The 23220-nt window shown below is 36.6% G+C and overlaps 1 pseudogene; it reads left to right on the top strand.

Annotated features, from left to right (window-relative positions):
• The first annotated feature begins 6542 nt into the window (after window positions 1-6542).
• On the top strand, window positions 6543-7977 carry LOC125398375 (MICOS complex subunit Mic60 pseudogene; annotated as a pseudogene).
• The last annotated feature ends 15243 nt before the right edge of the window (window positions 7978-23220 follow it).

Genomic DNA, 23220 nt, shown 5'->3' with positions numbered 1-23220 from the left:
TCAGTGGAAAATAAGGAGACTTGTGGTGATTGGAATAAGAAACTCATTCTCCAACCTACCAAAAAGAATCAAAGTGAACAGACCAAAGAACAACGGATAACTAAAAATCTGAGAGACAGAAGCACCCAAGTTCCAAGTCTAGCCCACTTTCTTTCCATCTAGAGATTCAAAGACCCAAAGGGAAAAAAAAGATCTTTCCCATAAATTCTAGTTGATTTCTGAGGTCCATAGTGGAGTAGAGAACAACAGGTAGAATAAAGCTTGTTTCTGAGATGAGGATGCAAGAAGTGATGTAAGTGCTCTTTGAACATTAAGGCCCAGCAGGGCTACTGGATGATGAGTAAGTGAAGATACATGAATAGTGTCAGGCATATTTTGTTTTCACCTCCTCCTGTCACCTTACCTCCACCTAGTCTCATAATTCTATGAGATGCCTTTTCAATGCCTGCTGTCCAGGCTCCATAGCTAACTCCCAATCAATGCCCTGCTGATGGTCACTGTCAAGGTATGGGGCAACTAGAATGATCCTGTAGTTGGCGATGTGGATTTCTGCTGTCACCTAGGCTAGACTACAGGGGAGGGTGTCATCCAGGCTTCATCTTCTTTGGAATCTCCCCACAGCCTTACATCTCCTAGCCACAGGCAGGATCAGCAAGTCTAAAGCAGGACACTGCCAAAGCTTCAGCCTGTAGACTTCAGGGACATGAGTCAGCAGCCCATAGGCAGGACTTACACTCCTGGCATCTGATTGTTCTTTCCTGCCACGAGATATTTTAATTTTAATTTGCTTTCAAACTAATCATTATAAAACTATTTGCCACCACATTGTATTTTGATATTTACTGCTGCTTCTATATAAATTTTTTAAAGGTCACTTTATGTGGAATCACATATTTTCAAATGAGTGAGAAACTAAGAGTTCAATTATTCTCTTATAGCCAAAGGTGACACAGAAAATGCATGGAAGAGCTGAAAAACATTTTGAAAAGCATATGTTTTCTGTAATAATTTAATTCCTAAAGCTGACCTGAAACTCTGGTATCTATAATCTATCTAATGTTTAAGTGCATTAACATTAAGCCATTAAACTAAGAGAAAAATCACAGAGAATGATAACTCCCAAATCAGAGTATGACCTACTACACGTCAGTGAATTTGGTAGCCTGCTCTTTCCTCATTTTGGTATAACCTCCGAATCCCTGCTTCATTTAATTCGTTAAAGCTTAATTAAAAGCAGCAGGAAAAGCCAAAATAATGAAGATTAAAATTCCTTTTATTGTCTATAATGTAGTGAATACCCGCATGAGAGAATCTGGAAAATTTTGGCTCAAATGTGATTATGACTCATGAAAATTTCCTTACTCTCAGCTGTCATTTAGCAAAGGGGAGCCATTCTAATCTATTGTTTCACTGTGCTAGAAATATCACGAACAAACATCGGGAAAGTTGTGTATCATACCAACAATGTTCTTTTATCTGCCTCGCTCCCCTCCAGAGCAGAGTTTAAGCTTGATGAATTGACTATGTTATGCTGTCAGATACATAATTGTGCAATGTAACTTTCAGAGAATGGTTCGAGCATTTCAGTCATGTAGCCAAGACAACAGAACTTGACTTTCAGTGAGTTGAAGGGCAGATTAACCTTGAAGAAAGTTATGCTACAGAAATGGGGAACTGAGTATATAGATCAAGGATAGAACTCACTCTCAGCATGTATGAGGTCCTGTATTCCATCTCCCATACTACTAAAAACAAATAAACAGAATGCTTTACTTGTAAAGTAAATGTAACTTGAGTTGAGAGCCAGAGATTTATAAAAACTGATGCATGGAAGTTACTGTAGTACTCTATGTATAACATGCATTCAATAAATATATTTCCTAAATTATAGAAGGATGTTTGAGTGAGTGGGGAAAATATTGCAATATTAGGAAGATAAACTGAAAGAATATGAATAGAATCTAACACTTCCATCATTTTTATTGATAAATATAGTATGGTTTAATCCCCTATTAATTTGGGATAGACATATAAAATATAGAATCATACATATTTGATTAAATTAACCGATTTTTATGAAACCAAATGCAAACTATTGTTGTTTGACTCATAGTACTAATTTGGGGGTATGTATTTGTGTTTGAGGTAGAGTCTCACTAACTACCCCTGACTGCCATGTTTATACTAGGCTGGCTGAGAATTCTGAGAGATCCATCTGCATCTGAATGTTGGGATTAAATGAACAATAAGCACACACAGCTCACATTATTTGGGAATTATGTGGTTCCTGGAAGCTTGTAAATTGAAGACAGGAGGACTTTGAGACTCAAATTATACAACATACGGTTAAACGGATTCATCCAGAGCAAGCCCTGTACTTTTCTCACATGTGAAGAAAACACCTCCCTCCTGTTCTAGTTTCTGACAATCTGCGTCATCCGTGCTGTATTAGTCAACCCACTCATCACAGAAGATGGGGCTCATTTTGCTCACATATAAGGTTTGCTGCTCTAGTTTATCTTCAAATACAAATTCTGTTTTAATTTTTAAACATAGCAAAAATAGGGTTTTTTGGTTTTAAAAGATAAATATTTCTTATGATAGTACTCATCTCCCTCAAAGTGACATTGGTAGCCTTGTCAGAGTGGAGTCCAAATATATATGTCTATCCTGCAGGCCATACTTCCTGACACAGAAACACAGGACTCTCTATGTACTGTCAGTCCCCATGTGTAGATCTCAACTCTCTTCTGTCTACATTTGTTAATGTCCTCTATCCCCTTTCCCTTCCTGTTGCATTTCTTCTCTCTCTCTCATGGTCTACTTTCTACTTTCAAGTCTTACAAGACACATGTGTGCACATGCACACACACAAATACACATTCATACATACAAACTTTTCAGTTGAGTTTATGAAGTGTATGAGACTAAACAATACATCCTCATGAATGGATTCTACAACAGCAAGACTCACTAGACTTTCAGCAAATTCCATTTTTACCTCTATTTGTGGAATGAAGTCCCAGATGAGTTAAGATTCCTTGTAGAGTCTCATTGCATGTGATTGATGGGATTATGAAATTAAGCACCTAGTGAAGTCATAATGCTTGAACACCTTATCTCTTACAGTCTTGCATTTCTATATGTCAGGCAAGTCATGTCCCACCTGGGTTCTGTCATAAATCCTGTAGAATTTGCTATTTACATGTATTTTCTGACATTTATATCAGAATATTCCATGGAGAGTTCCTGCAAGAGGAAAAAAGTATCTTGAGGCAACAGAAAAATAGATAGGTAGGTAGGTAGATAGATAGATAGATAGATAGATAGATAGATAGATAGATAGATAGATAGATGATAGATAAATAGATAGTTTTGAAGGTCACCATCTTGCTAAGTATCTTAAAAGTTTACGTAGTATTTACTAGCAATAAAACATGGTTTCTATGGTGAAATATTAGTCACTTGTGTTTGGGAAACAACTAAAGGTAGTATGACACAGGAACACATACGGTTAGGATACTATGAGATAATTTAATGAAGCATGATGCATGGTCTGGGTTAGAGGGGAAAAGTAGACCTTCTTTAAGAACAAAGCAGCTAGATTCAGTCAAGGGAAATATCAAGCTCCCTTGTTAAAATTGTTTAATGCAGAGTGATATTCCCAGACAGAAAGAAATAAAAGATTATTCTTTATTTGGGAAACCAGGACTTGTGAAAGATGTCTTCTGTGAAAAGTGTGAGATGTAAAGAATCAAAATGACTTAACAGTTCCAACCATCTGTTTGGTTATAAGAATTCAGAACTACCACAGCTTTAGAGTTGGATTCCTGTACCTTAAACTACAAGACTCAACCAGAAAGATTTCATACAATGGATGTTGTGCATTTTAAATATCTTGAGCTTTATCAAGACACTTTACCCTGAAGTGGCAATGTGATAATATGTCTTCTGTTCAGTAACAAATTATCATAAGCACAGTGGGGAAATATAAAGATTCAGAGCCAGATATCCAGACAGAAGGAGATTGCATGAGGGCACAATTCAAAGATGTTACAAAACATATTTAATTATCCAAAAGTTTTGGCAGAAAAACAAGCCATAAAATTTGTTTGGATTGTAATCTTTAAATCATGTATATGCTAATCTCCTACAACTGAGGTCAAGATATATAGATTCCCTATATGCCTCCCTTCTCCCTGACAACCATAGCCTTTCTTTTATAAGCATCCTTGTCCACGGAACGTTCTTCAGAACTGATGAAAGACTGTCATTTCTACCAAATAAAAACAACCCCTTTAGAACTCTGTCTTGGTATTATACATGGTATGGATTTTGAAATATATAGAGTAATATGTGCTTACTTTTGTAATATTACACAGAATCTATTTTCTGTCCCGTAGCCAATTTCTATTCTTCTTAATCTTGTCCTTTCTGCCATAAATATCTAACACTGATTAACCTGTTTATTATCTTTAAAGTTCTTCCTTTTTCTGAATGTCAACCATATAGTATGTTCTACTTTTCAGATTGAAGTCTTTCATGCAATAGTATGCACTTAAATTGCCTCTGTATATTTTCCCTTATCGTCAGCTCTGTCCTTTGTACTAAATAACAGTCCATTGTCTAGATGTCTAGATGGACCACATGTTACTTAACCACTCACAAGTATAGATTTTTTCTTTTTCTTCTTCCAAGTTCTGACAATAATACATAAATCACTGTAACCATCTCTATGCAAATTTGTTGTATAGACATAAGTTTTAAAATCTTTTGTTTCAATTCCAATGTTTGTGGTTGAAATCAAGGTTTTAAGAATGTGTAAAAGTATTTTATAAAGCAGCTGTACCATTGTATGGACACCGTTGACAAATTGAGATCTAATTTCTAGGTATTTTCTTCAGAACATTCTAAATTATGTTGCACAAATGGGTGTGTACTGAAATTTTATTGTTATAATGTAACTTTCCTGATGGCATATGATGTGAAATGGGTTTTCCCATTTTCATTCTTATACAAAATAGTGAGGCCTAAAGTAAACCCCATAGAAACACAATCACAATGTCTCTCATCTCTCTCTTTGTCTCTCTCTCTCTCTGTCTCTCTGTCTCTGTCTCTCTCTCTCTCTCTCTCTCTCTCACACACACACAAGCACACACACAATTCTAAATACAATAAAAAGAAAAGTGAATATATTATCTAAAATGTTCTTTCTAGCATATTATACTGAACAAACTAAACACCCACCAACTTGAATGCAAAAGAAAAATAATGAATTCAGTCACACAAACCTTGTTCTTTATGAATATGAACTCACAATGGACTGAAGACTTAGATGTATTCAAAAATACAAAACTCCTAGAAGATAACACAAGAGCAATCTAAACAATCTAGAGTTGAATCATGACATTTTAAATATATCATCACTGACAAGAACAAAGAAAAATAATTGAAATAATGACTTCTATTAAAATTAATTTTATGTTAAAAAGGCACTTCTTAAGATAACTAACATAAAAGCAACAAAACAGGAGAAATATTTGCTAAACATAATTATCAAGAAAAACTTATAAAACATATATAGAAACAATTGTTGAAATTCAAGAAGGAAAAGTACCTGGTTTCCCTCCTTTTATTCTTTTCTTTTCTTTCTTTGTTATTTTTATTTATTTATTTGTTGTTGTTGAAATGTGATTAAGCTATGTGGACTTAATGCTGTGTAGACTGAGTCTTACCAGGATGACTTTGAACTCTGCTTTCTGAGTACTGGAATTACATATACATGTCAGTGTGCATAACGAAAAATATGATTTTAAAGAGTCAAAAGATGTTTCTAATAATTAAGTTAGGTATAGAGTCAGGCACAAATAGGAGCTCTGCTGCCATCCTCTTGTACCACCATAGCTGCTCCCAGGTACACCAGCTATAGGCCTATGCTTTCAACAAGAATGCTGTGGTCCTGTCCCTGTCACTTACTCAGCATGACCATCATGGAGCAGAGTTGTCTGTGGGGGAAGTTTGCTCTCCAGCCACTGAGAACATGCTGTAGATACTTCATTTCAAGCAGTTCTGGGTTGGCTGCTGGCAAAATTGCTGGAAACATCCTTTTGTTCTTTGTAAGAAAGATTGGAGCTATATCCTGTAACCCTTAGTGGAAGTCCTCCTTGGGAAAGTTCAGAGAAAATCATACCTTACTTAGGCAAGCAATTTGAGGTGGTTCCTTTTTCTGAACCTTATAATGTCTGTCATCAAAAAAGCTGGTTCAGTCTAGTCCACTAAAAACCTCCAGTGTATCAGAGGTGATGAAGGACTCCTAACTGTCTGTTTACAAACTCTGGAACAGAAGAGAAACACTTCAGATTCAGCAGGTAGTACTCTTCCAATCCCAGCCCTTATGCTTCATCATGACAATGCTACAAAACAAAGCAAAACAACAACAATAACAAAAACAGTTGCCTTGACACTGATGAAGGAAAACCCCTTCTGTAACCTCAGTTCTAGTCAAGATCCTAGAAGATGCTTTTATTATGTCCTTCTCTCTGCAGGCTACTGCAGCCAAGAATGCTGCAGTTCAGACCATCAGTGTATACTCCAGTATACTGAAAATAGCCATGGACAATCTTCATATTACTGGTAAGTAGTTGGCACAGTAGCATACAGTGGAGAGTGTATTGATGGAACAGAGAAGAAAGGCAGTCAATGAAGTTTGATGATGCCATTTTAAAACTAAAAGAAAGATAGAGAAGGTGAAAAGTGTGAAGCTCATATAATTGCCCCAGAGGGGATACTTTACAACATTATAGTTGATCTGGATAATGCAGTCAGAAAGATTCAGGTTTCTCAATAGGATGCTCTCAAAATCATGAACTTTTGGTTCAAGCAAGGGATTGATTTAGAAAAGACCTGTACAATATTACTTCAGATGTTTCTCCTAGATGGAAATGGATAAGTATTTGTGACCTAGTCAGCCAGCTCTCTACCAATGACCTTATTGCTCATACCCATTGCAGTATCAACCAGCTCCACAGCGTGCTAGTGCAGCAGAAATCCCAACAGCACATTGAGCTTCCCTTGGAAAGGCAGAAGAGAAAAGAAAAGCAGGCCTTTGATTCTTCAGAGGCAAATGGATTCGAGCAGCACAGACATGAAACACAGACTGAGCAGGACAGAGAGCAGAGGAAGTCAGAGATGCTGTGGAGAATGAAATGTAGACCCAGCTTCACTGACAAGCAGATACCCATACTGATCATTTATGAGATGTTCTCACAGTACAATAATAGGAACTGAAGTGTGAATTTGAGCATGGCCTGTCTGAGAAAATCTCTGAGCAAGAATTAGAGTTTCATTGTCACAGACAGGAATGAGTTGACAGCTTTAATCTGGACATGAACACTGCCTTTGTCAGGTTGTGTAGAGTCTGTTCTGAGTTATGCAGTCACTGAAGAAACATCCAGAAAGCCTACCATCTCTGAAATTGATTGGAGGCATTAACGTACAGTATGAAAACCTTATCTGCAGAAACACCTCATACCCCATTGGGGAATACACTTGAGTCTACTTTCTGATAATTAATTTTCCAGGCTTTAACTTCAGCCATTGCCCCAGAGAACTTGACACTGTTTACAACAAGCAGAACCTCAAAGTCTGTTTCTATGCTATTCCAAAACTAGCCTGAAGAATAGCAACGATTGAGGAAACCAGAAATAGCATGTATCAAGACTTCCTCTTCTACTTGCAGCCCCTACTTCAGCTACCACCTAAACAATTAAAGCCACTGCAGGGCTCTACCCTGAAGATATAAACACATCTAACTTTCTCTCATATGCCTCTTATTGCATTGAACACGCTGGCATGGAACTGATCGTTAAGTTTGTCAATCATCTAAAAGAGGAGTCCAGAAAAGTGGCAAAGGACTGGCTGAAGGAGGCCTGAAGGACCTTAGGAACTAAACAGCTAGTGAAGATCCTGGTTGAATAGGCCAGCACTGCGGAAATAGGAATCACTTAAGTGCAGCAAGAGTAAGGCCTTGGAGGAGTTGTGTACTGTCATATTTCATATCAAAGGAAATAAGCATTGGTATCTGGGGAGTTTGCAATAAGGATTCCATAATTGTCTAGAACTGATCAGGTTTCAAGTTCTCTGGAAGAAGTTAACACCTGTTACATTTGATTCCTTACATTGCTCTCATGCCAATGAACTAATTCCAGGAGGCTTTATGTGCAACTTGGATAACAATGCCTATTTTTCCACTTCTACTGATCAGGATTGTGGTTCACTCAAAATAATGTTTGATGCTTACTGTTGATTGTGCCCTAAAAGCAACACAATGAGAATAAATTTGTTCCAAGGTTTGCACTTGTATATATTTCCAGTGGGGCATTGCTTGTTCTTCCCAGCCGCATGGCTAGCTTAGACCTGAAATAATCACACAGAAACTATATTATTTAAAACACTGCTTGGCCCATTACCTCTAACTCCTTACTGGCTGACTCTTACATCTTAATTTAACCCATTTCTATTAATCTGTGTATTACCATGTGGCTGTGGCTTACTGACTAAAGTTTCCAGCGTCTAACTCTGGCGACTCCATGGCTTCTCTCTGACTCTACCTTCTTTCTCCCAGAATTCCATTTAGTTTTCCCCAGCTATTTCTGTTCTGCTATAGCTCTGATATAGGCTCAAAGAAGTTCCTTTATTAATTAACCAATAAAAGCAACACATAGACAGAAGGACCTCCCACACCAGAGTATATTGCCCTACCTCTTTCCACTATTCTCTCTCTCTCACCATTCTTGTCTTTAGTCTTCTGCCTCCCTTAGTAGCTTTTCTTCTGCTTCCATGGTTTCTGAATTTTACGTGACATTATGTTTCTATAAATCTCAGAAGAACAAAATATGTTTCACTGAGACGGGCCTGATCCCCTTAATACCATCCAAAGGGCCTGGTTTTAGGGTCCATGATAAGAAAAGACGGAGGTGCCTTGACATGCACACAGACAAGGTGATTTGAACCTGGACTACAAAGAGGTTAGAAGGTACTGGAATAAAACAGCGCATTATTTATTATAGCCACAAGTAAAGATGTTGGAGAGACCAGGAAAGATTCTCCTAGAGACCTTCCACAGCAAGCCTAGTCTTGCTGACACATTCATTTTCTTACAGTGGTACCATTCTTCTTGGGGATTTCAGAAGTGTGTTTAAATAAAATCACTTCTGAAATTTATTTATTTATATACTTATTTAGTTATTTGTTTACTTATTTAATGTGTGTGGGGGGCTCACACATGTGCTACAGCAAGCATATGTGTCTATATATCAGAAGACGAATTCATAACTTGGTTCTCTCTCCTTCCACCTTGTTTTGAGGTAAAATCTCTCTCAATCCTCTTTTATAAAGACACTTTAACTGTTTCTTTGGGAATTTCATATCACACACCCCATCCCACTCATTTCCCAGTCCTTCTATATCTGCTATCCATACCGTAGCCTCCCCCACCAAAAGAAAAGAAAAAAGTAAGGGAAAGAAACCTACTTCACTCCTGTGACTTGCCTGCCACTCCTTCACATATTCATTAATCTTAGTGGCCTTGGGATCTTTGGTGTGTCATGCAGTATACCCTTTTGCCCAAAATGCTTCTATTGCAAATGTTCATTACAATGAGTTATTGGTCTGGTTCAAGGCCTCTGGCTTCTGTTACACCATACATACAGGAACTCACCAAAACTCCTTGGATAACCTGCTGTTGGCCATTGAGATCCTGAGGCTGTGTTTTTTTCAGAAATATTCTCTTTACACATTCCAGTGGATCATAGCTGGGGTAGGTATTGGGGTGGGTCAACTCAAAAATCTAGATATGGGCCAGAGTTGCAGTTGGTGCCCTGCTAGGATACCGCCTCCACCAGGAGAGAGTCAGGGCCAGCTCTCCTGGGCCCATGTTACCCCTAGAGTACGTTGCTGCAGCCTGCAAGGGCCAGGGACAACCTTATCAAGGTGTGTGACCAGCTCTCCCAGGACCAGAAAAGGGTGCAGGGGGTTGAGAATGCATTCTCACTGCAGCAAACAGACATCAGAATGGCTTTAGACTGCTGACCACTCGCATCCATATGACCTTTGGGGATAATACAGACACAGGCTGTGGTAGGGACACTGACCCAGATGTGACCCTCAGAAGCAGCCTAGGCCCAGTCATCCTATGGTTTTAGGTGGAAGTGTCGGCCTCCTGGGAGGCCTGCTCTTTTTTATGGGAAACAGCAGAAAGGGAGGAGTTTATCTGTAGGAGAGGGAAGATAGGTGTTGGCAGAGAGAACTAGAAAGAGAAGAAGGAGGGGAAATTGCCGTTAGAATGTAATGTATGAGAAAAGAATAAAAATTAAAAACATAATTGAATCCTAAAAAAGCATATATACTTATCTTTGAGAATTTTACATATATAAATAAAGAATTTTGATTTTATCTACCAGACACACTCTTCTAAATTTTCCCAGACATACTGTACCATGTTTCTCTTCTAACCAGGCCTGCCATTCTTTTTTAACCTACTTGGTCTAATCAGTGCTTCCAATATGTGCATGGCTGTGGAGTCATCTCCTGGATCATGAACAGCCTAGCAGAGACCGTGCACCTGAGGAGAATTGATTCTTCGGCTTCCACATATTATCATCTAGCAAAGCTCCTTATCTAGGGTGGAGACTTTGGTAAGCTGATCCTCTGTGTTGAAATTTGCATTTACTTGATTTAGTGCAAGCAACAATAGTCACTTTGAGTTCATGTGTGCAGCAGCATGGCTGTGTCCAGAAAGCACTGATTTTTATCAATCCTCCTAACCTGTGGCTCTTGCCATCTTTCTGCTGCATCTCTTTTGCAAACATTGAGCCTTTGTGGTAGGTGAATATGATACAGGTGTCCCGTTTAGAGGTGAAAGTTCTACAATCACATCTCTGTAACTTGTCCAGGTATGGGTCTTTGTATCAACCACTGCCTTCTCCAAAAATAAGTTTTTCTAATGAAAGGTCAAAAGTTATGCATCCGTTGGTATAAAGATACATAATTAGACAAGAGTTTGATACTATGTCCATTTAACAAAATAATGGAATTTGTTTAACTTTCAAGACCCGTTTCCTCTCCAACCCCAGGTTCTTGGCAGTTGATATGAATTTTATTCTGTAGATTGGGTCAAAATCTTACAATCTACAATAATGACTGACCTGCCAAGATTGCCATTGGTTACCTTGGTAACATCTATTGCATTGGGCAATCTTGACTGGTCAGTCATTATTGTAGATTGTAAGAATCACACCTGGGAAATACATTTCTCCTACAATAGCCTGCATAGCAACTTTAAGAGCTATAGATACTAGTTTGTATTGAGGAAATTCTTATGTCTATACCAGCTTCATTTAACCATGTCTGTTATTCAAGTATGTGATATCACTATCAAATAGTAGCACGTAATCAATAGCAGTAACAATGTCCTGTATTGTTTTGGTAATCTATGGGACCCTAGTCTCCAGACCAAGAACTATAAGGGAAGTATCCCACATAGGACACTAGGCTTTTTATTTGGAAACCCATGGTATCAATATAAGGTAATCTCTCTCCATACCTCTCTCTATCTGGGTGTCCCCGTGTCTCTGTGTCTATATCTCTGTCTTTTCCTGTTTCTATGTTCCTCTGTGTGTCTGCATGTGTCTGTGTGTTTTTTTCTTCAGCTGCCTTATTACTGTAAAAGTTCTGGGACATACTTGCCTCATTTTCGGCTTTTAATTTGAGTTCCAGGGATCAAGCTCAAGTCAATGTCTCATCGACTTGCATACTGTCAAGTATTACAATTCACCATTCATAGCAAATCTTGTATTTATTTAAACTATAGGGACAAAGTGGCTACTTTCTTTTATTTTACTTTTTAATTTTCTTATTTTTTTTCTTTATTTTCCACTCCAACCACAGTTCTCCCTCCCACTCCTCCTCCTGACCCCACCTCTCATTACCTCCATCCCATTCCTCATCCACTCCTCCTAATGCGTAAGGGCTACTAAAGGAAGTCAACTAAGTCTGGCAGGACCCAGCCCCCCTCTTTTGCATTAAGACTGAACTTGTCATTCCATCACAGGGAATAGGCTCCAATGAGCTAGTTCACACACCAGGAATGAATCTTGTTCCTACTGCCAGGTGTCTCACAGATAGTCCAAGCTTCACCACTGTCTCCCACATATGGGGACCTAGTTAGTCTCATGGAGACTCTAGAGCTCTCAGTTCATGAGTTTCTACAAACTTGGTTCAGTTGTCTCTGTAGATTTCTCCATCATGATCTTGACCTCTCCTCCCTTCCTTGATTGGATTTCTGGAGCTCAGCCTTGTGCTTGGTTCTCTGCATCTGCTTCCGTCAATTCCTGGATGAAGGCTCTATGATGATAGTTAGGTATTCACCAATATGATTACAGGGGAAGATCAGTTCAAGTACCCTCTCCACTGTTGCTAGGAGTATTAGCTGGGATCATCCTTGTAAATTCTTGGATATTTCCCTAGCACCAGGTTTCTCCCTAAAACCATGACACAGACAGTAGATAATCCCACACTAGTATGTATTTTTAACAAACAAAAGCAGAGGCAGGAGAACTAAGAGTTCACTGCTTTCTCAACTACTTAATAAATTCAAAACAGACAAGGTGTATAGATACTGTCTCATAAAACAACACCAAAGAACATTTAAAAATTAAGATTACATACTCATATACTATATATGTATTATTTTTATTTTCTCTGTAAATTTAGAATTGTTTTCTTTTTAATATTTTTATTAGTTCTTCAAAATTGTATACAATCTGAACTTGATAATTTTTATTCTCACTGCACCTCAAGTCCTGACTTATCCTTGGCCTTGCTTTAATTTGTATGTAAATACGTTAGTTGGCCAAAGACAGAAATTTATTCTTTGTTTAGCTATTTTCACGGAATTTTTTTCTAGTGAAACTGGAATTGCTTTATATACCTCCTTCTTCTAAGCCTTCCCATGATGCAGTTTCCCCTATTCCAGTTCATGTGATCTTTATCTTTGCTTCCCCTTTCCATTTTGTTTACCTCCTTCCACTTTAACAGCTTATTGGTGTTGTCCTTGCTGAGATTGTGTTTAGGCAGCTATATGGTTCGGTTACTATAGATGGAAAGTCACTGACACTTTTAGGAGACACAGTCAGAGATGCCACCCTCACTGATTCTTACAATCTTTCTGCGTCCATTTCTGTGATGTTCCCTAAGTCCTAGTTGTAGGAATTATGTTGTAGATGTACCCATTAGAATTGAGCGACCTCAGGTAAGTTGCTCTCTTCATTTTTAAGAGTTATAACTTTCTATTGTGTTTATTAATCTATCGCAGAGAGAAGCTTCTGTGATAGCGGAAACTTACCTGTCAGTGTAAAAATCAGTCTTTAGGAGCCAGCTAAGATTACACAGGTTTAGTAAAGTGATGTTAGTAGGTTTTCCTCTAAGATTCACTTCACTAGCCTCAAGCAGTCCATGTTAGAATGCAAGATTTCCCTCCTGAAGAGCAAGCCCAAGTCCAAATAGATATGAGGGCCATTATTACAAAATTAATTATTTCTTGCCCTGCAGGTCTTTGTTGTAGTTCATACGTGTCATACCTGGGTAGAACCACTATTAATTTATCTCTTGGCAGTTTGCATAACACCTTGTAGTATGATATATACTAGTCCTCAGAGAGAAGAATTTCATGTTGTATTTTGCTTTGATCCTCCAAGTCTTATGTCCTAAGTATATGGTGTCTTCAACAATGAGTGTTTACCTTTAACTTCTAGTAGACCATCAATGGCAATAGCAATAGACTAGATTTTTTTTTTTGAGAGTCCTCAGACTCTTGGTGGGGGTAGAGGATTGTCAGCCCAAGTGATGTAACTTCATTTAAAAGATATGTACATACTCAAGTGTTTAAATATATCATGTGCACCTGTATGCAAATAAAAAAGTTAAATGGTTCCTTACAGCCTCTTCAAACTTCTCTGGTGTTTTATTTTCCTCATTTCCATCCCTATAAATTGCTCTTGCTCTTAATCACTGTCCCATTGCTGTGAAAAGACCATAACCAAGGCCACTTTTATAAAGAAACGTTGGAGTCTTGCTTACAGTGTCAGAATCGTAGTCCACTTTCTTTATTGTTGGAACATTGGAGAACTAGGTTACAATTTGTTTTGATCTGCTGGCCAAGGAACAGAGAACGCCCATCCACAGGGACACATTTCCTCCAACATGGCCACACCTCCTAATCCTTACACTCCTTTCAAACAGTTCCACTCCCTGGTGACCAAGAACTCAATTATCTGTACCCATAAGGGCCAATCATCTTTCAAACCTTTCATATTCTACTCTTCTTTCCCCTACACTATCTCAGCTTAGTTAATCTTCCTGTCTGTACTTCATTCATATTTCTGGAACCTTAGGTGTAAAGGCTGGCTTTTAAATATATTAATTGAGGGTAGATACCCTATGGGTGACTATTCTCTTTCTTTTGAGCAGTTGTAACCTTTGCAGTTATCTCAGCCACAAAAATCAAAGCTTATTTGATAAAGTGAAAAAGGTACTCTTGTCTATGGATTTAAGAATGGGTGTTTAGGATGTACTTAACAGGTTATACTTGTTTTGGAAACTGGCACTTAGAAATTCTCCACTAGGTTTTGTAGAATTTTTAAACATCCTTAGTATTATTTATTCTTACTTCTTCTCTCTCTCCCTTTGTGTTGCCATTAATCTTCCATATAGAAGGCTTTATTTGGACCATGAATTTGCTTCCTAATCACAACACACACAAAAAAACCTTATTGTTAATTATGAATGCTCAGCTATAGTTAAGGTTTGTCCCAATAGCTCTTCTAAGTTTACTTAAACCATTTCTCTTCATCTGTATTTTACCTCAGGGCTTTTAACCTTTCTTTCATTCTTTATGCCCTACTCTGTGTCTAGTCAGCTAGATACTGCCTGGCTGGCTGGCACCAGGTGTCTCCCTTTCTTTCTCCCTTGTTCTCTCTTTTCACTTGAGCCTAGATTCATTTTTATACTAAAACTTTCTGCCCACCAGACCTAGCAATACCTCTACTCCACAGCTATTGGCCATTCAGCTTTTTATTAGACCAATTAGGTGCCATAGGAAGTAGACAGGCAAAACAATACATCTTTACATTGTTAATTAAATGGAGCACAAACAAGCATACTACATCATTGCATAGTTAAAGTAATATTCCACAACACTTCCATCTCCAGGCAAGCCTACCACAATTTTTACTCATATCCTATATTAGAGCAACTGCGTTCCCCTTCTCTATAGCCTTGTCCCACCATGATCCATTTTTATTTTCCAGGTAACTGCAGTTGCACCAGATTATATACTTGCATCTAACAATTTGAATCTAGGATCCACAAATAAGAGAAATTATGTTTCATTTGTATTTTAGGATCATTGTTACCCCACTAGATATAATACTTTCTTATTTCATGTATTTACTTATTCTAAAAAAAAATATTTTCTCTAGATTCTTGTAACAGAGTAACATGATTTAATAAAGATATCATGATCATAGTCAATAGACTATATATTATGAAATAACTTTGTCACAATGTATTAAAATTAAATAATATAACTAAACTCTTTGATAAGGTACTTGGTTAAATCAGTTGGTAAGAATAAGATCACTTTGCCATATACTAAAACTGAATTTTCTATAGAGAATGATAAACAATTGCTTGGCATGTCTTCTGAGAAATAAATAATCTGTAATTTCTTATTTCAAGAATTCCTTACATGAGATTTTCTCATAAGAATTCTCAACCAGATGTGAAAACCAATAGAATTCTCCAGAGAGGCTTATCACAATCACAGCTCTTGGAAATTGCCATTATTCAAGTCTTTAATGATAAAAATAGAATGCACATCATTTATACAGAAAATAAGCTGTAATCCCTTAGAAACTTGGTCTATGGGGATGTTACATAAAAAGAAATTGATGATCCATGCACATGCAACAATGCTTAAAATTATATATACAGGAAGATGTTAATATAATCGTAAACGGACTACTTAGATGATAATAAGACTATGGGGAAAGGTCAACTGTGCAGAGAAGCAAGTTAAAACATTATTTTAGAATCAAGAGAAATTTTTATACTGTCTTATATAAAAACCAAATCTAAAAGTTATTCCCTTACAGCTTGATGGGAATATTGATCAGTGAGCTTTTTGGTGAAATGTTTGCACCAATTTCCTATCTAGTTTATCATGTAAAGTATAAGTAACAATATTTCAAAGATGGCATCTATTTATTTTAATGACCCTTAATTTATTCAAGGACAAAACTGAGATATTAAAACAGATGTTAAAAGATAAAATAGCTTATGCAAATGAAACAAATTGAGGTGAGAACAAGATATCCCCTTGATTCCCTTCATTTTATATTTAAAAGTAACAAATCTAAAGTAATTTAGTAAAATACATTTCTAGCTTAATAAAATTCATACATAATTTTCACTTCCACATGACAATTCTTACATTCAGTCAGTTTAATTATCTACAACCCTTGGGTGACATTTTAAATCCTCTGTGGACCACTGAAAAACTATAAAATAAAACTAAGTGTTATATCCATTAAAATGTCAGGAATATTTTTCAAGTTCAAACAGAAAGAATATTTTTAATTCATAATAATAATGATTTTAATAATAATAACAATAACATAACTATCAGGAGGGAATAGTTAGCAACCATTTAAATATACAATTGTCTTACATTATTCAAGTTCTTTGTGCATAGCATCTTAAGAAGTAAAACTATTTTTGAAGTTAACTTGTAGGAAGCAAAAATATAATATGATAGAAATGCAAGAAGCTTGTTTCATGCTTTACACATACATAGCTACAATTGTTTTGACAGGACACTTCAAATGTCATTAACCTTGACAGAATGTTATTTCATAAAAATTGAAAGTGCAGTGACTGTCTTCTGCTTGGATCTTCACAGTAGTTACTGGGAAGATAAGTGGAGAGCTTTATTTTGCAGCCAAATTCTGCTTTATCTATCTTTACTTTTAGTCAAGTCCTTGAGTATCAGTCTCATATTTCATCACCACCAGACTCTGCTCCAGTGTGCACACAGGCGCTCTAAGGCTTATTTTCAACATTAGTGTATGAGCCAAGTAGAAATACTGATCTCCTCATGAGCTATGCCCATAGGTTTGTTAGGAAAAAGATAGTATTAGTCTAAACACTGGTAAGCTTAGCAAAGCCAGAAATTTCTGCTTCTGCCTGAAACATGGCAGATTGGCATTATTTATATTCTATCTGCCAAAGGACTAGACTGATTTAGCAGATCCTTTTCCCTCTAGACCCTTTTCCAACTAATTGAGTTAAATTTCGAAATGATTACAGTAATTGGGTCAGCAAGGTAGTCCATAAATGGGAAAATACTACAAAAATGACTACAAAAACACTGGAAATATTAAAGTGGAAAATTGAATTACATGTTGTTCATGTGAAATACTTTTAAGACTTTTAAGTTTAATACATTTAATATATAAGTGTAAAGCCAAAGAGAAAATCAAGTCAATATTACTAAAATAATTTCAAAAGGAAGAAAATCTCTGCTATAAAGTAAGAAAGCTGCTAATCAGGGGGTGTCCTGGCTAGTTTTATGCTAACTTCACACAAGCTGGAGTCATCTTCACATAAATGGAAAAACCTTAAAATTCATATAGAACTAAAAAAAACTTCAGATAGTCAAAACAATCTTGATAAAAACAGTACTACTAGACATTCCAAATTTCAAGATATATTATAAAGCTATAGTAATAAAAACAATATGAAATGCAAAATATGGTAACAAAAGAAACATAGACCAATGGAATAAAACAGGAGACAAAATTATGAGTAGTTATAAGTATGGTCATTAGATATTTGACAAAGAGGCTGTCTTAGTTAGGTTTTCTAACTGTGAGAACAATTCATGACCATAGAAACTCTTATAAAGGAAAGTATTTAATTGGGGTTGACTTACATTCAGAGGTTTATTTCATTATTGCCATGTAGGGAAGCAATGAAGCATGCAGGCAGACATAGTGCTAGAGAGGTAACTGAGAGTTCATACATCTTGACTCACAGGTAACAGGAAGTTGTCTGCCTTAATGGGTATGGTTTGAGTATATATGGGACCTCAAAGCCTCTCTCCGCTGTGGCATACTTCCTCCAATAAAACCACACCTACTCCAACAATACAACATCTCCAATTAATACCACTATTTTGGGGAGCTATTTTCTTTCAAATCAACATATAGAAAAACATATAGAAAATCTTCAAAAATTATACAGAGGATCCTCGACATGTAGAAGAATAAAATTAGAAACACATTTATTGTACTGCATAAAACTTAGCTCTAAGAAGTTCAAATACCTCAATCTAAAACTGCTAGGAAAATAAAAAAAACATATGATAAGATATGATGTAATAAAAATTTTATCAAAAGAATTTTATTTGTCCTGAAATTAAGGTCAACAATTGGCAAGTGGGTCTTCATAAAGCCATAAAATCTGTTGTACACCTAAGGAAATAATCAATCAATGAAGAACAAGTCCAGAGAATGGGAGAGAATTTTTACCAGCTCCACATCTGACAGAGAGATAAAGTCCAGAATATATAAAGTGATATGCAGAGTCCCCTCTGTATGCTGTGATTACCGTTAATGAATAAAGAACTGCTTTGTGCCTATAGTAGAGCAGGGCAGAGCAGAGCTAGGCAAGGAGAACTGGACTGAATGCTGGGAAAAAGAAGAACAGAGACAGAGAAAAGCCATGGAGCCACTACCAGAGACAGATGTGCTGAAACTTTAGCCTGTAAGCCACAGCCACGTGGTCATACACAGATTAATAGAAATGGTTTAAATTAATATGTAAGAGTTTGCCAATAAGAAGCTAGAGCTAATGGGTCAAGCAGTGATTTAATTAATACAGTTTCTGTGTGATTATTTCAGGGCTAAGCAAAATGAAATCAGTAAGCAGCTCTCTCCTCCTACCATAAAGAGCTCAAAAATCAAAGAGTCAGAAAAACAAATGGCCCAATTAAAATATGGAGTGGGTATCGAAACTGAGTTCTCAATGGAAGAACCAGAAATGACTAAGAAATATCTCAAAAAGTATTCATCATCCTTGGCAATTAAGGAAATGTGCATAAAAAAAAGCTCGGGTTTCATCCTACCCCAGTCAGAATGACTTAAATCAACAAAACAACAACAAATACTGGATGCGAAAGGGTAATACTCATTCACCCATGTCAATTGAGGTGGCTACTCTGGAAATCAGCATGGGAATTCCTATAAAAACTAAATATAAATAACCATATATCCCAGATATACCACTACTTCTCATATGTCCAAAGGGCTCAACATCTACTACATTGTGTGATATTTTATTCTTTTGACTTTTTGAGGGGCCTACCACCCAACTCCCAAATAAATCACACACAGAGTCTTACTCTTAGTTATGAGTGCCCAGCCTTAGCTTTTCTTATTTCTTACCAGCTTTTCTTAAATTATCCAGACTGTCTTTTGGCTATGGGTTTTTATCTTTCTCTATTTCTATAAATTTGACAAAATTCAACACCCATTTATGATAAAGGTGTTGGAGAGACTGGGGATACAAGGATCATACCTAAATATAATAAAAGCAATATACAGCAAGCCGACAGATAACATCAAATTGAATGGAGAGAAACTCAAAGCCTTTCCACTAAAATCAGGAACACGGCAAGGCTGTCCACTCTCTCCATACCTCTTCAATATAGTGCTTGAAGTTCTAGCAATAGCAATAAGACAACATAAGGGGATCAAGGGGATTCGAATTGGAAAGGATGAAGTTAAACCCTCCTTCTTGTCAGCATTCTTTCTGTCCCTAAAATTCTGCTTAGCTATTGGTCAAACAGTTTTTTGTTAACAATAAAAGCAAAAACTATTTCTGGTGTATAAAGATTGTTCCACAGGAGTCTTTAATATGTGGAAGCCAATTCTCAAGCTGTAAACACTTCTGAATTCAGAGAATGACCATGTCCACTGAAATATCCATAAGCTAAGGCTAAAAGGTAGAATTTATTGTTCTAGTAAAGCCTTTTATTTCTATAAATGCCTACAGAATAGCTGATATTCATCAAGAAATAATTTCACTTGAAAAGGAATTTATGCATTCTGCTTTGAAATAAAGCATTAAATCATAAAAGATTGTTGCATAAATAATGAATGAACAGAAAAAAATGAGGTCATTTAATTTTCTTCAAAGGAATGGAATCTGGATTAATTTTAGGATGCTATTTGGGGAGAAAAATTCATTATTTTCTCAAAAGTTGCTTTTCTATTTATGATTTTTCAAGGCAGTTATAGCGACACTTTAAAAGCTACATGTATGTAAATATACACTCATATTTAAAGGCAATAAAATAATGTTAACATCGTAAACAATATATATTTTAAGAAGAAATTCTAAGGGCATACATTTTTCAAATACATATATTAGAATGCCATCACATTATATAATAATCAACTCTAAACATTTTATTTCAATTCTAATTAAGTATTTATAATTTGATATTAATATGATTACTAAAAATGCTTGAATTCAACACATTCATTCACAAAATATTCAGGTAACATAATTAATATTGAAATTGGAAGAACTTAAATAAAGATCTGTTAATAAATAATAATTTTCTTTTAAGAAAAGACAATATATTCACTAAAATGGTCACATAGATCTATATGGGAAAGTCAACTTCTTTGGCATAAAATATGTAGATTAAATTTATTTTGTTTGGTGATATATAGATATAATAAAGAAATGTCTTATTATAAATTTGTATCCACAACCTGAATAATTTAATATATCTTTTGTCATTCTACACTAGGGAAGAAAAATTAATACATTCAAGTGTGTGTGTGTGTGTGTGTGTGTGTGTGTGTGCATATGTTTGTGTATTTGTTGTCTGGTGATATTGTGTAGGACAAGGAAGAGCATGGAAAATAGAATTTCAAAGTAATAGCTTTCATGATGAGGGGAGCTGTTTCTATCGATGAAAACTTTATAGGGAATAATACCTGGGAAAAAACTCACAGCAGACTGAAATTCCAATGAATGTTATAGCTTTTCTGACAGCAAGCAGAATTTCTTTTATTTCCTCAAGCAAAATCAATTCAATTTTTAATATCTTCCGATTGAACAAATGATACTGATAAATATTTAAGCTTTACTCCATAATTAAACCCTTCTAGTTAAGGATTTTGATGAGATTTTCAAAATTTTGTCACCACAGGGTCTAAACTAATTACACATTGAGTAAGTGAGGACTTGAAACAAGCCAAAGAGGTGAGTAAACACATCACAGCTTTGAAGCTCAATCTCTCAAAGCAACCCGCCAGCTGGCTTCTTCATTTGTTGTTCTTATTTATTCTGTTCCTAACAAGATAGATAGAGTGAGCCAAGGCAGCTTAACACAACTCTACTCAATACCAGCCATGGCTTCCATTCCACTTGGAGAAAAAGTGAGCATTTTCACCATTGCACATACAAACACATTTTTAAAAGGAAGTAAGGGGTAAAGAAAGAAACAGAAGAAGAAACAAGGTGATGGGAAGTTGAGCAGATGAAGCAGTATTTTCATTTGAAACTGTGTAAACCTTTGGTACTTTGGTAGTGACATCCATATGTTCATAATAATATTTTTGCACTGAGTGTTAAGATAACAAAGTAAACATTAAGGAAAACCAGATAAGTATCTAAAAGAAATTATTTTTCATGTTATTAAATTTGTTCATTATTTTATATCCTGACCACAGCATCCTCTCTCTGCTCTCTTGCCATTCCCTCCATCTATCTCCTCCACCCTCCCCCAATCCACTTCTCCTTTCAGAAAGTGGAAGGCCTACTATGGGCATCAATATATCATGGCATATCAAGTTGAGGTAAGACCAAGCTATTTACCATACTAAGGTGGAGTAAGGCAACCCAGTAGAGAAATAGGTTCCTGGAAGCCAGCTAAAGCATAAGGAACAGGCACTGTTTCCAGCACTAGGAGTCCTGCAAGTAGATCAAGCTACACAACTTGCACGCATAGATAGAGAGCCTAAGTCAGTCAACACAGGTTTCCTAGTTGCCAGTCCAGCATCTAAGAGCTCCTATGAGCCTAGGTTAGTTGTTTCTGTGGGTTCCCTTGTGATACTCCCTTGTAGGTCCCTTGGCTCATATAGATGCTACTTACTCTCTTCAACAGAATTCCCTGGGCTCAGCTCATTGCTTGACTGAATCTCTGCATCTCTTTCCAACAGTCACTGACTAAAGCTTCTTTTATAACAATTGTGGCAGTTACCAATCTGATTACAGAGCAGGGCTAGTTCAGGCTACTTATACATTATTGATAGGAGTATGAGCTGGGGTGATCCTTGTAGTTTTATGGGAGTTTCCTTTCTACCAGGTTTCTACCTGACCCCAAAATGCCCCCATCAAGATGTCACTTCCATTGCTCTGCTCCTCTACCCCCAAACCTGATCCCCCATGTTCACAGAACCACCCTCCAACCAGGAGATCTCTTCTTTTCCCTCTTATCAGAGACATCCATATGTCCCTGGCCTTCTTTGGGCCTCCCTTATTACCTAGCTTCTCAAAGGATGTGGATTATAGCGTGGTTATCATTAACTTTACAGGTAATATCACTGATGAGTGAGTACATACCATGTTTGTACTTCTTAGTGTAAGTAACCTCACTCATGATGATTTTTTTCTAGTTCCATCTATTTGGGTGCAAATTTCATGATGTCATTGTTTCGAAAAGTTCATTAATACTGTATAATGCAAATTACCATATTTCCTTTATCCATTTTTCTGTTGATGGGCATCTAGGTTGTTTCCAGATTCTGGCTACTATGAATAATGATACTATAGACATGATTTAGCAGGTGTACTTGCGGACTGATTTAGCATCCTTTGAGTATTTACCAAAGGGTGGTATAGCTAAGTCTTGAGGTATATTCATTCCCAACTTTCTATGAAACTTGCATGTTGATTCCAAAGTGGCTATACAATTAGCACTCCCACCAGCCGTGGAGGGGGTATTTTCTTTGTTCCTCATCCTCTCCAGCATAAGCTGCCCTTAGTGTTTGATTTTTTTAACTTTATCCATTCTAACAGGTGTAA

This window comes from Myodes glareolus, chromosome 5 (assembly GCF_982192425.1).
Source record: "Myodes glareolus chromosome 5, mMyoGla1.1, whole genome shotgun sequence".
NCBI classification, from domain to species: Eukaryota; Metazoa; Chordata; class Mammalia; order Rodentia; family Cricetidae; genus Myodes; species Myodes glareolus.
The sequence above is the reverse complement of the archived record's forward strand: the minus strand, read 5'-3'. Positions and strand labels throughout refer to the sequence as shown.